Genomic DNA, 13067 nt, shown 5'->3' with positions numbered 1-13067 from the left:
TTTCTGACCAGCATGGCCAGCTAGCTTAGACGAATGTCCCCAGTGTAGGACCTTCTCACGATCAGGTACTGTTACGAACATCTTACCGGGTGGAAGACGATTTAGATTCACGGGGGCCACCTGCATTACTTTGGCGGGGTCGATGATGTGCTTAGGCTCCTCCTCTAGATCAGAGACCAAAAAGGATCGGGACAAGGCATCAGCTTTGATGTTTTTGTCTGCCGGGCGAAAATGAAGAATGAAATCAAAGCGGGCGAAGAACAAGGACCACCGGGCTTGGCGTGGGTTAAGTCTCTGGGCACTCTGGAGGCAAGCCAAGTTCTTGTGGTCCGTGTAAATTATTACCGGGTGAAGAGCCCCCTCGAGCAGGTAACGCCACTCCTCCAGTGCCAGCTTAATGGCTAATAATTCTCGGTCTCCTATAGAATAATTGCGCTCAGAAGAGGAGAAGAGTTTGGAGAAGAAGCCGCAGGTTACCATTCTTCCGGAAGACGACTTTTGGGTGAGTACCGCTCCGGCTCCGGAGGAGGAAGCGTCTACTTCTAGGAAGAATTGTTTGTTGCTGTCCGGACGATGCAGCACAGGGGTGGAGGAGAAAGCTAGCTTCAAAGAAAAGAAGGCCTCCTCTGCTTCGGGCGGCCATTCTTTGGGATTAGCGCCCTTACGGGTGAGCACAGAGATAGGGGCAGTCCGGGAAGAGAAGTGCGGAATGAAGAGGCGGTAGTAGATGGCGAAGCCCAGGAACCGCTGAATAGCCTTCAACCCCTCCAGTCGGGGCCACTTCTGGATGGCAGACAGTTTCTCAGGATCCATTCGTAGGCCGGTCTGAGAGATTATGTAGCCCAGAAACGGAAGCGAGGTCTGCTCAAAGAGGCACTTCTCATATTTTGCGTAGAGGTGGTTCTGCCTGAGCCTGAGCAGGACCTGACGAACGTCACTCCGGTGTGTGGGAAGATCCGGAGAGAAGACCAAGATGTCGTCCAGGTACACCACCACGCAGGAGTAGAGAAGGTCACGGAAGATGTCATTGACCAACTCTTGAAAGACGGCGGGAGCATTACAGAGACCGAAGGGCATTACGAGGTATTCATAGTGGCCGTCCCGGGTGTTGAATGCCATCTTCCATTCATCCCCCTGACGGATACGGACCAGGTTATACGCCCCACGGAGATCCAGCTTGGTGAAGATTCTAGCACCCCTCAGACGGTCAAATAATTCAGGAATGAGCGGAAGGGGGTATTTATTTTTCACCATGATCTGGTTAAGGCCTCTATAATCTATACAGGGACGGAGTGAGCCGTCTTTCTTTTTGACGAAGAAGAAGCCTGCTCCAGCCGGGGAGGTAGATTTCCGGATAAATCCTCGGGCCAGATTCTCCTCGATATATTCAGACATGGACCGGGTTTCAGCAGCGGACAAAGGGTAAATACGCCCACGGGGAGGAGTAGCGCCGGGTATCAGGTCGATTGGGCAATCGTATGGTCTATGAGGGGGTAATGTCTCTGCTTCTCTTTTGTTAAAGACGTCCGCATAAGACTAATAGGGAACCGGTAGCCCGGGTAGGTTGGCTGGGGTAGGAGAAGGACGGGCAGGATGAATGGGAACCAAACGAGTCTTATGGCAGTCCTGCCCCCATCGAAGGACTTCTCCGGTCTGCCAATCAAGCACGGGTGCATGTCTCTGGAGCCAAGGTAGGCCTAGCAAGAGGGCGTGAGAGATTCCAGGCAGAACATGGAAGAAGATGCTCTCAGAGTGCAGCATTCCCACCTGCAGAGTTATGGATTCGGTGATGAGTTGGATGGGATGCGGTAAGAGACCCCCATCCACGGAGGCGACAGATAAGGGTACAGCCAGAGGTTTGGTGGGAATGCGGTATTTCTCTACCAGGGACTGAGAAATGAGATTTCCGGCAGCTCCAGAATCAAGTTGAGCAAGTTCAAAGTAACGGTTCTCCCCACAGATGATAGAGACCGACAACATCAGAGAAGGAGAGGATTTATTTTTGTCTAGTACGACCTCTCTGAGCGATCCTATACACAGGCGTTTCCCGACCTCTCCAGGCAGGAACGGATCCGGTGCTCCTTACTACCGCAGTAGAAACAGCTCCCCTCGGCACGGCGAGACTCTTGACGGGTTTTGACCATCTTGGTTTGGTCGACCTGCATGGGCTCTGGCGAGTGCGCCCGGGGAGTTACAGAGGAAGAGACGGGATTCAGAAAAGTAGGAGCAAGGCGTGGAAACCTCCTCTCACTTGTGACCTCTTTGGTGCGCTCCTGGAACCGGATGTCAATCCGGGTGGCAAGTGTCACTAAGTCATCGAGAGTGGTAGGAATGTCCCGACCGGCAAGTTCATCTTTAATCCGGCCGGACAGGCCCTCCCAGAAGACGGAAACCAGTGCCTCATTATCCCAGGCAAGCTCGGAAGCAAGGGTACGGAACCGTATGGCATATTGGCCCACGGTGAAACTCCCTTGACGGAGGCGTAGCAGAGATGAGGCGGATGAGGTCTTTCGTCCTGGTTCGTCGAAGACTTTCCGGAAGGCCGTGAGAAAGGCTGGCAGGTTGGATACCAGGGGGTCTCCTCTCTCCCATAGAGGATTTAGCCAAGCCAGTGCCTCCCCAGTGAGATGGGACATGATGAAGGCCACCTTGGCTCGGTCAGTGGTGAACCTGTATGCCCAAAGTTCGAAGTGCAGGGTGCACTGGTTAATGAAGCCCCGTGCCTGACCGGGATCTCCACTAAAACAAGGCGGGGCGGAAAGGCGGGGACCGGGAAGGGATGCCATGGTATTGATGGGCAGCGACGCTGCCGGGGTAGGAGTCATGCGACTGGAAGCAGGTCCCGAAGAGGTAGTCAGTGTGTCCAGGCGAGAGTTAACACTATGCAGGTGGCTCAGGATGGACTCCTGTTGGGACCTCTGACGGGACAGTTCATGGCATAGGTCCGAGAGCGAGGGAGTTTGGGTGCCACCGGGTTTCATGGCCCGAGCAAACTGTAACGGGTCTGGGAGGTTGAACCTCTGAGCTACTATACAAAGGGGCAGTCCTTGTAAGGAAGCGGGTGGCTCCCAGGGAAAGCGGGCAGGTAGTCACGTCAAGTGACAGGGATAGTCTCTGGGTAGAAGGGCAGGAGGTCACGGCAAGTGACGGGGACAGTCTCTTGACAGGCGGGGGGTCACGGCAAGTGACAGCAGGGTAAGAGTCTCTGGACAGGCAGGTGGTCACAGCAAGTGACAGCAGGGTAAGAGTCTCTGGACAGGCAGGTGGTCACAGCAAGTGACGGCTAAGCCTCCAGGAAGGCTAGCAGGCGGGTAGCAGGTGAGCGCTCCCAGGTGAGCGGGTAAGAGTCTCTGGACAGGCTGGCAGGCAGGTATCAGGCCGGTATCAGGCAGGTATCTGGCAGGTGCTTCCTGGTCCGCGGGCGGACTGATCCATAGACAGACTGGCAGATGCTGGTAGGCAGACAGTCGGACCGCAGGATTGCAAGCAGGTAGACAGGTATCAGGCAGGTATCAGGCAGGTATCTGGCAGGTACTTCCTGGTCCGCAGGCAGACTGATCCATAGACAGACTGGCAGATGCTGGTAGGCAGACTGTCGGACCGCAGGATTGCAAGCAGGTAGACAGCACTGGAAAACAAGCTGGCAACGGGACCTGAGGGCTGAAGCAGAGTTGAAAGGCTTTGCAACAACATTGCTTGGGCACCTCCATTTTGGAGGAGGTGCCTTATATATGGTGAGATCCTCCGGCCATTGGCCGGGGACTCCTTAGGACGGCGCGCGTGGCCCCTTTAAGAGAGAGGGAGCGTGCGCGCGCCCTAAGCACAGTGACGGGGAAGCAGCGCGCGCTGCCAGCAGAGCGGGAGGAGGACGCCGGGCACGGAGCGGAGAGGTGAGGGGAACGGCGTCCCTGCCTAGCAGGAGGCAGGGACGCCGACGCTACAGAGGCCACTTTATAATATGGTCACTTAGCCGCTGTTGTTTGCTAAATGTTTAACAGGCAATCGCTTGATTTTGTAGAGGAACAACTGATTCACCTGCAAAACCACATGGTAATTACAATCAGCCATGCTTTTTTATTGGTGAATCAGCTATTGATTATGAAAACAATCACCAAAACAACAGCAGTTAATTACACTTGCGATTTCTGGCCACATTGCGGTCACACCACAGGCACGATCTAGCCGCTACATCTAGCCTTACCCTTAATCTCGTAGATTCAATTGATTTAAGGATATTATATAGGCAGATACAGTATTAAATTGGATCAGGTACCAGGTGGTTGCTATTCCTGTGTCTATGGGCTGTGGTGCAAAGGCACCCTCATAGGGAATATATAATTTGTATTGACATAACTGTTGTGTAATGGCAATTGTTATGATTATAACCACCTAAAACTTGGTGGCATTTCAATCATTCCAAAATTCTTACATTTTGGCCTCATTAGATCAATGTAATTCTAAATTTAAAAAAATTGTTGATCAAGATTATAGGGTAGTAGCTAAATGGGGACGATCTTTGTGAAACTAATCTTCCCCTAGCCCACAGGTGGGCATTTAATTCTCCTGAGGGGCCACATGAGAGAACGTGACTGTTGTGGACAGTCAAACTAATCGGTTGAAATTCTGCTCAATATTAATGTTAACATATTAATTATGTCATGCTGGTGGGTGTGGACCCATTGCGCCACGTACTGGGGAGAGCCTGGAGGGGCTCTGTATATAGTGTACAGGTAATACAGGGATCACCAGTGACATTATACACAGGAGAAAAGGACAAGCCCCAGCACTCACGCGTTCACTAATGCTTTTTTAATGGCAATCCACACTAAATAAGATGTTTCTGCCTCTCCCAGATTTTTGTCAATTGAGGAACAACAGGTTTAACACGTTTTAATATCACATATATGCATGGAAATGACATCATACAAATTAACATAAAAAGAAACTTCAAATATAAAAATAAAAAACATAAATAATTAACAAAATCCATACACCTCAATGAATGTATGACAAATCCAAAATTTATTTAACAAAATCCCAAATTAATTACTGTTTCGTTTTTTCAAACATTTGTAGAGCCACCAAGAAATCATTAATATGTGTGGATATCCAAGCATATAAAGTTTAAATAAATTTTATAGCCTATTATTACTTCTCAATATAAATCCAACTATGCATTTATTCTTATTTTCCTCTATTGTTTTATTATTTTTTATTTTTCATCTTGATAAACCATCATTTCTCCTACATCTTATAGAAAAGAGAGGAGGACTTCTCATCTACAGAACATCAAATATATATACATTAATATCCTCATTTCAAAAAACTGTTGTAGAATCATCAAAGAATCATTTATCTATATAGATATCCATATATACAGCGATTGAATTAATTTTATATCCATATCCCCTCTGAATAACCTTATTATAGATTATCATAATCATTATTAATCCAATTATACATTAATATTTTTTATTTTTCCTTATTATTTTTATAATTTTTAATAAACAATTTTCTCTCTTGGATCTTGTAGAAGAAATGGCATGGGGTACTTTTCATGCTGAGAATGTCAATCGTACAGTACAGACCAAAAGTTTGGACACACCTTCTCATTTAAAGATTTTTCTGTATTTTCATGACTACAAAAATTGTACATTCACACTGAAGGCATCAAAACTATGAATTAACACATGTGGAATTATATACGAGGGTCAGTCAATAAGTAATGCCTCCTATTTTTTTTCTCCTTTTAATTGGCAAGAAATTCAAATGCAATTACATAGGTTGAAAACCACAACATTAGCGATTAATTTGTCACTTTTCAATATAATCTCCATCCATTTCCACAGTCTTGGTCCACCGTTTAACAAGGGCACGTATTCCAGCATGGTAAAAAGCATTCTTGGGACCCACCGTGCATAAACTTTTCTGTATCCCAGTTGTCCAATAATTTTCATCACAATGCCTTTACTGAGGCAGATAATGCCACACAATTCATCTGCAGTCACCCGGCGGTCACCACGAATGATGTCATCGACTCGCTGAATGTTGTTTGGAGTCACAGCGGTTACTGGCCTGCCACTCCGCATTTTGTCAACGAACGGTGATGGCCCTTCAGCTGTGTTACAGTGACGAACCCATCGTCTAACAGTACTGACATCCACTGCATCACCGTACACATTTTTCAGTCTCTCATGAATTCGAATGGGCGTTTCACCTTCTGCATGCAAGAATTCAATCACAGAACATTGTCTAATACGAACATCGATGTCAGCCATTTTGCAAACGGATACAGTCCTGCCACCTGTTGGTGCAGGAAGTTGCAATTGCTGTGGATTGGAGAAGAAGGTTTGAGGAATTGTGCCAAATTCGAATATTTAACATAACTACCATATTTAAGGAGAAAAAAAATAGGAGGCATTACTTATTGACTGACACTCGTACTTTACAAAAAAGTGTGAAACAACTGAAAATATGTCTCATATTCTAGGTTCTTCAAAGTAGCCACCTTTTGCTTTGATGACTGCTTTGCACACTCTTGGCATTCTCTTGATGAGCTTCAAAAGGTAGTTGCTGGAAATGGTCTTCCAACAATCTTGAAGGAGTTCCCAGAGATGCTTAGCACTTGTTGGCCCATTTGCCTTCACTCTGCGGTCCAGCTCACCCCAAACTATCTTGATTGGGTTCAGGTCTGGTGACTGTGGAGGTCAGGTCATCTGGCGTAGCACCCCATCACTCTCCCCCTTGGTCAAATAGCCCTTACACAGCCTGGAGGTGTATTTTGGGTCATTGTCCTGTTGAAAAATAAATTATGGTCCAACTAAATGCAAACCGGAAGGAATAGCATGCCGCTACAAGATGCTGTGGTTGCCATGCTGGTTCAGTATGCCTTCAATTTTTAATAAATCCCCAACAGTGTCACCCAAAGCACCCCCACACCATCACACCTCCTCCTCCATGCTTCACAGTGGGAACCAGGCATGTAGAGTCCATCCGTTCACCTTTTCTGCATCGCACAAAGACACGGTGGTTGGAACCAAAGATCTCAAATTTGGACTCATCAGTTGTGTTGTGCAGAAGTGTGGTGGATACACAGCTGATAGTCCTACTGAATAGACTGTTAGTGGCCATCATTACTTTAAGAAATGAAGGTCAGTCAGTGCAAAAAATTGGGAAAACTTTGAAAGTGTCCCCAAGTGCAGTTGCAAAAACCATCAAGCGCTACAAAGAAACTGGCTCACATGAGGACTGCCCCAGGAAAGGAAGACCAAGAGTCACCTCTGCTTCTGAGGATAAGTTTATCCGAGTCACCAGCCTCAGAAATCACAGGTTAACAGCAGCTCAGATTAGAGACCAGGTCAATGCCACACAGAGTTCTAGCAGCAGACACATCTCTTCAACAACTGTTAAGAGGAGACTTTGTGCAGCAGGCCTTCATGGTAAAAATAGCTGCTAGGAAACCACTGCTAAGGACAGGCAACAAGCAGAAGAGACTTGTTTGGGCTAAAGAACACAAGGAATGGACATTAGATCAGTGGAAATCTGTGCTTTGGTCTGATGAGTCCAAATTTGAGATCTTTGGTTCCAACCACCGTGTCTTTGTGCGATGCAGAAAAGGTGAAGGGATGGACTCTACATGCCTGGTTCCCACCGTGAAGCATGGAGGAGGAGGTGTGATGGTGTGGGGGTGCTTTGAGTGACACTGTTGGGGATTTATTCAAAATTGAAGGCATACTGAACCAGCATAGCAACCACAGCATCTTGCAGCGGCATGCTATTCCTTCCGGTTTGCGTTTAGTTGGCCCATAATTTATTTTTCAACAGGACAATGACCCCAAACACACCTCCAGGCTGTGTAAGGGCTATTTGACCAAGGAGGAGAGTGATGGGGTGCTACGCCAGATGACCTGGCCTCCACAGTCACCAGACCTGAACCCAATCGAGATGGTTTGGGGTGAGCTGGACCGCAGAGTGAAGGCAAAAGGGCCAACAAGTGCTAAGCATCTCTGGGAAGTTCTTCAAGATTGTTGGAAGACCATTTCCAGTGACTACCTCTTGAAGCTCATCAAGAGAATGCCAAGAGTGTGCAAAGCAGTCATCAAAGCAAAAGGTGGCTACTTTGAAGAACCTAGAATATAAGACATATTTTCAGTTGTTTCACACTTTTTTGTTAAGTATATAATTCCACATGTGTTAATTCATAGTTTTAATGCCTTCAGTGTGAATGTACAATTTTCATAGTCATGAAAATACAGAAAAATCTTTAAATAAGAAGGTGTGTCCAAACTTTTGGTCTGCACTGTATATATATATATATATAGATATATATATATATATATCTATATATATAGATATATATATGAATATCCTCCCAAGATCGCATAGTTCCATTAAAATATGAAACTATACATTAATCAACGTATCTGGGATGTTTAGATTGGAAATAAACAAAAAAACAGAATTCAGAGTCAAGAAACAATAAATCCAATCACATTAAATGTTTGATCTCATATTCTTGATTGAGAATGAGGATATTCATGTACAGGTGCTTCTCACAAAATTAGAATATCATCAAAAAGTTAATTTATTTAAGTTCTTCAATACAAAAAGTGAAACTCATCTATTATATAGAGTCATTACAAACAGAGTGATCTATTTCAAGTGTTTATTTCTGTTAATGTTGATGATTATAGCTTACTAGATGGTGGCCCGATTCTAATGCATCGGGTAATCTAGAATATGCATGCGGCCGACCGGGCGTGACTAAGCAGCGAAGCAGTGTTTAAATGGGTTGTGTACTACTTTAAATTAACTTCACAATGTATCCCCTCGGTGCCCCTAATGAATTTTGTCATTACGTCATGTTGTCAATCCTGCTTGTGACAACATCGCTGTCGACGCACAGCCAGCACATAATTCTTCCGCCTGCAGCCGGATCTTGCTTCCGTTTACATCACGACTCTTTGCGGTTGCAGCCAGGGGTCTGCTGTTTCGCGCACCACAGTGAATGACGGGCTCTGGGCGGGGTTATCCCTCATCGTGTCACATCCAGCATCCACAGCGCGGTCTGTCAATGTGCTTTGTATGGCTTCGTCATTCCTCTAATCCTGGTTTGTATGGCTCCCTTATCTTGGATTGTACGGCTTCCTCATCTTAGCTTGTATGGCCTGCTTATCCTGGTTTTGTATGACCTACTCATTCTCCCATCTCTACAGCACATTTCAAAAACTAAACCCTAATCCTCACCTTGTTTCCTTTTCTCTGCTCCAGCGCTGTCTGTCCTGTTTTCAGCAGCTCCTCGCAGGATGTGAGGCACAGCACGCGCTCTCAGATACTGCTGTGATTAGCTGCTGTCTGTAGATTCGCTGCTTTCTACGCCGGGACTAAGTGCGTAGAGAGGCACAAATCTGCATTCACTTTAATAGCACATGCCGCAGATGTCGCTATGAAGATTTAACAATAATACAATGAATACACAAAATAATACTTTATTAACTATTATTGGTTATAGAACTTAATACAACTGAACAAAATTATTAAACAGATGATCAAAATATATAAACTATTCCATGAATATGTAACAATATTTAACAATAAATCATCGGACAAAAGAAGTACGACCCTAGAATATATTTCTTAACAATATCAACCTAAAATATTTTTGTACACAACATTTTTGGTGAATACTTTTGGACTATCTCTAAGCAACTTTCCTTGTAAATGGGTATCCAAAACTTGCACCTTGACATTGGATCTCATTTTAACTCTTGAAAATGCAACATAGAGTTGTCCATGACCAAAAACGGGCTCCGGTAAATATATGCCAACACGGTGTAGAGTTTGACCTTGTGACTTGTTTATTGTCATGGCAAATGCTGGTTTTACTGGAAACTGTCGACGTCGAAGCCTAAATGGAAGACCGGTGTCTGAAGGACATAAATCAATGCGTGGAATGAACACTTCGTCTCCTTTTGCAGATCCAGTGATCACTGTTGCTTGAATTATGTGGGAATGGAGTCCAGTAACAATAAGGCGAGTTCCATTACATAGGCCATTTCTTGTATTTAGATTCCGCAGCAACATTACGATTGCTCCAACTTTAAGTTGTAGTCTGTGGGATGGCATTCCTGATGGCGTAACACTATTTAAAAATTCAACTGGATAATGCTCTTGTTCATCTTCATTGTCGACATCCACCGAATCATCACTTTTGTACAATTTATACTCTCCAGGCATTCTATCCATCACACGGGAATTTAGCAGAGCTACGTCATCGTTCTTGGGACAGAGAATTGCATAGGAAGAGGCCCTCTCAACACTGCTTTGGTCGTTCACATCTATTTCAACGCGTTGTGCAAAAACATCACTTACGATGCAGTCAGTGCACAACATGTCTTCTGGTATTTCAATAATGTCTTCTCCAAGGTTATATTCATTGCTAAGTTCACCATTACCAAGCTTAAGAAGCCAGTTGCTGTACTTTGGGTCAGAAGATCGCATGTTGTTAATTAGTTGGAGTTTATTAAACTCTTTCCAAAGGTCTGACATTTTTAAGGTTGACTCGATAATATTTGTTCTTGTTCTATTTGGTACAACTGGAAGGCATTGCCTAAAATCTCCGCCAAGGACAAAAACTTTACCTCCAAAAGGAATTTCATTTTTTTTTCAGCAATATTTGTAGTCATAACTTCACGCAGAAGTCTGTCAATTAAGCTCAAAGCATATTTGAGCACCATGGTGCACTCATCAAGTATCAAAAGATTTGCACTGTTCAACTGTTTTCCTGCAAATGTGTCTTGTTTGATTCTGGAAACGGAGATTTCATTGACCGGAACTGGTATCCCAAAGAGTGAATGCATAGTGCGACCTCCTCTTAAATGGTTTGCTGCAATACCTGTTGTAGCCGATGGCAATACGACTTTTCCTAACCCTCTAACGTGATGCATTAAAACTTCATAGAGGTATGTTTTACCGCTGCCTTCAGGACCGTCAATAAAGAAACATTTTGCCATTGGATCGGCTTGGTTTTCTACAGCGCTCACAATAGTGTCATATGCAATCCGTTGTTCTTTATTTAAGGAGTTTTTCTTCTGTGTTGCCAACAATAATTCATAAGCTTCGTCATACTCTTAAATTTGTGCAACTTGACTTGCAGGCTGTGGCAAATTAAAGTCTGAAAACGTTTTTCCATGCAGTAGTAGGATATTTTGGACATCTTGCATGGCATAAGATTCGCAATTGTGACAATTTCCACTTTTGTTGTGAAGACGTAAGCAGTAATCTTCAATTATATGTTCTTTGAAATTTGTCCAAAGTTGAGCCGGATTTGTAGGCGGTCCAAAGACACAAATGTAGGCAAACAATTCACAAAGTTTCTTAGGCATATGTAGGGTAACTGCGTCTTCTAAAGTAAGTGTCCACATAATATCATCCAATAGAAGTCCTAAAGCCAAAGCTGCAGCTTTAAATGTATCGTGCAATACTCCATTAACTGTTTTCAAATCTTCGTAACTTCTAGCTCCTTTGACATGCAGTAGTAACAGCCGAAGCCAATATCTTTCTTGATCCTTGACACTAACCGTACACATGTGTCTAATTATTTTGCTAAGTCCTCGTTGTCTTGGCTTCCAAGTTTTATTCCAAACGTAATGCTCTGGAATCTCTCGATACAAATACTGCCTTGCGTTTTCGTCACGTTGGTTCAGCAAAAACCATTCCATTAATGTTGACGTTGTGCTTAAATTTTTGGAGACATCTTCGACTTGAGCATTTTCAAAGAAATAAAGCTGCTGTTGATTTGGTAAATGAATAGCTAAACGTATAATGGCATGGGACTGTGAATGCATTGGAAATGCAAATATTCTCCAAGCAGCTTCTGGAGCACTGACATATCTTGAGTCAACAAACCGTGATGATTCGTCTGATTGACTGTTTTTTGTTGGATTTCGACGTTAGCTTTGTCATGCCCCTTGTAGATGTACTTGAAAAGATATTTAACACTTTTTATTGAAGCGCAGATTTCCACGTTGATGTGACAGTTGTAGCGTTTTAATAAGTACGGGTTGTATGGAACTATCCATGAGTTATTTATAATCTTTTTGTTGTGTACAATGTTATCAATCAGTTGTCTCCGGTAGGATGGGTAGCCGTCCAAATCTTTAACAGTGTGCTGTTTCAACTGCTTTGGAAACCCTTTTGTACACTTTCCGTTTTCCATGCATGGACTTTTTGGATTTGCTACACCGCATGGGCCATGAACCATATTACAGATTACAATATTATACAATTCAGGATACTTTTCTTGGTTAGGAATTTCAGCCCACACTATGTTGTCAATTTCGTCCTCCATGCGAAACTTGGAATCCGCGTCTAAAATAATTAGTATATGCGCATGTGGGAGACCTCGTTTCTGAAACTCTATGACATGTACCATTGCTACGACTGTTCCAAAAAGGCCTTTTGTGATGTCTTTAAAAAGGCTGCTGAGTTTTAGTCGAAATACGCGTGCAACTAAGTCCGGCCTGTGTTCAACTTGCTGCCAGGGTTGTAGATTTTCTGTAATTTCCGGCCATTTAGGATTACAGGTCATTGTTAAAAAAATATCAGGTCTTCCATACTTTGTTACTATTGCCATTGCATCTTGATAACGCTGTTGCATGTTGCGGGGGCTACCTTCAAAAGACGACAGGAGAATTACTGTTTTTCCAATTGGAATTCCTTTTTGAATGGATTGTTTTTGCAAATGTTCTTGAAGAACGCAGTAGTCTTCAACTTTAAGTTGTTTTTGGTTCCTTCGTATGAAATTGAGCCGATTTGCTTCAATTTTAACGTATGCGTCTACTAAGTACTGTTGTGTCAGTTTCCCACCGTTTAAAATAGGATTGAAGTAATTTCGCACAGACAGAAGAAAACTGTAGTACTGTAGTTGTGTAATTCTTCTTGAAGTTCCTTGTTGGTGTAGGTTTTCATGCCACCCTTGATCACCGCTTGGAAAGAATAGCGGATACAGAAGAGCATCAAGGTTGCTGTGCAAAATGCTAATTCGTTGTGTTTTAGGAACAAAAGGG

This window comes from Phyllobates terribilis, unplaced genomic scaffold (genome assembly GCF_046119375.1).
Source record: "Phyllobates terribilis strain yellow unplaced genomic scaffold, ASM4611937v1 Scaffold_11__3_contigs__length_659146591, whole genome shotgun sequence".
Taxonomy (NCBI): Eukaryota; Metazoa; Chordata; class Amphibia; order Anura; family Dendrobatidae; genus Phyllobates; species Phyllobates terribilis.
Note: the sequence above shows the minus strand (reverse complement) of the source record.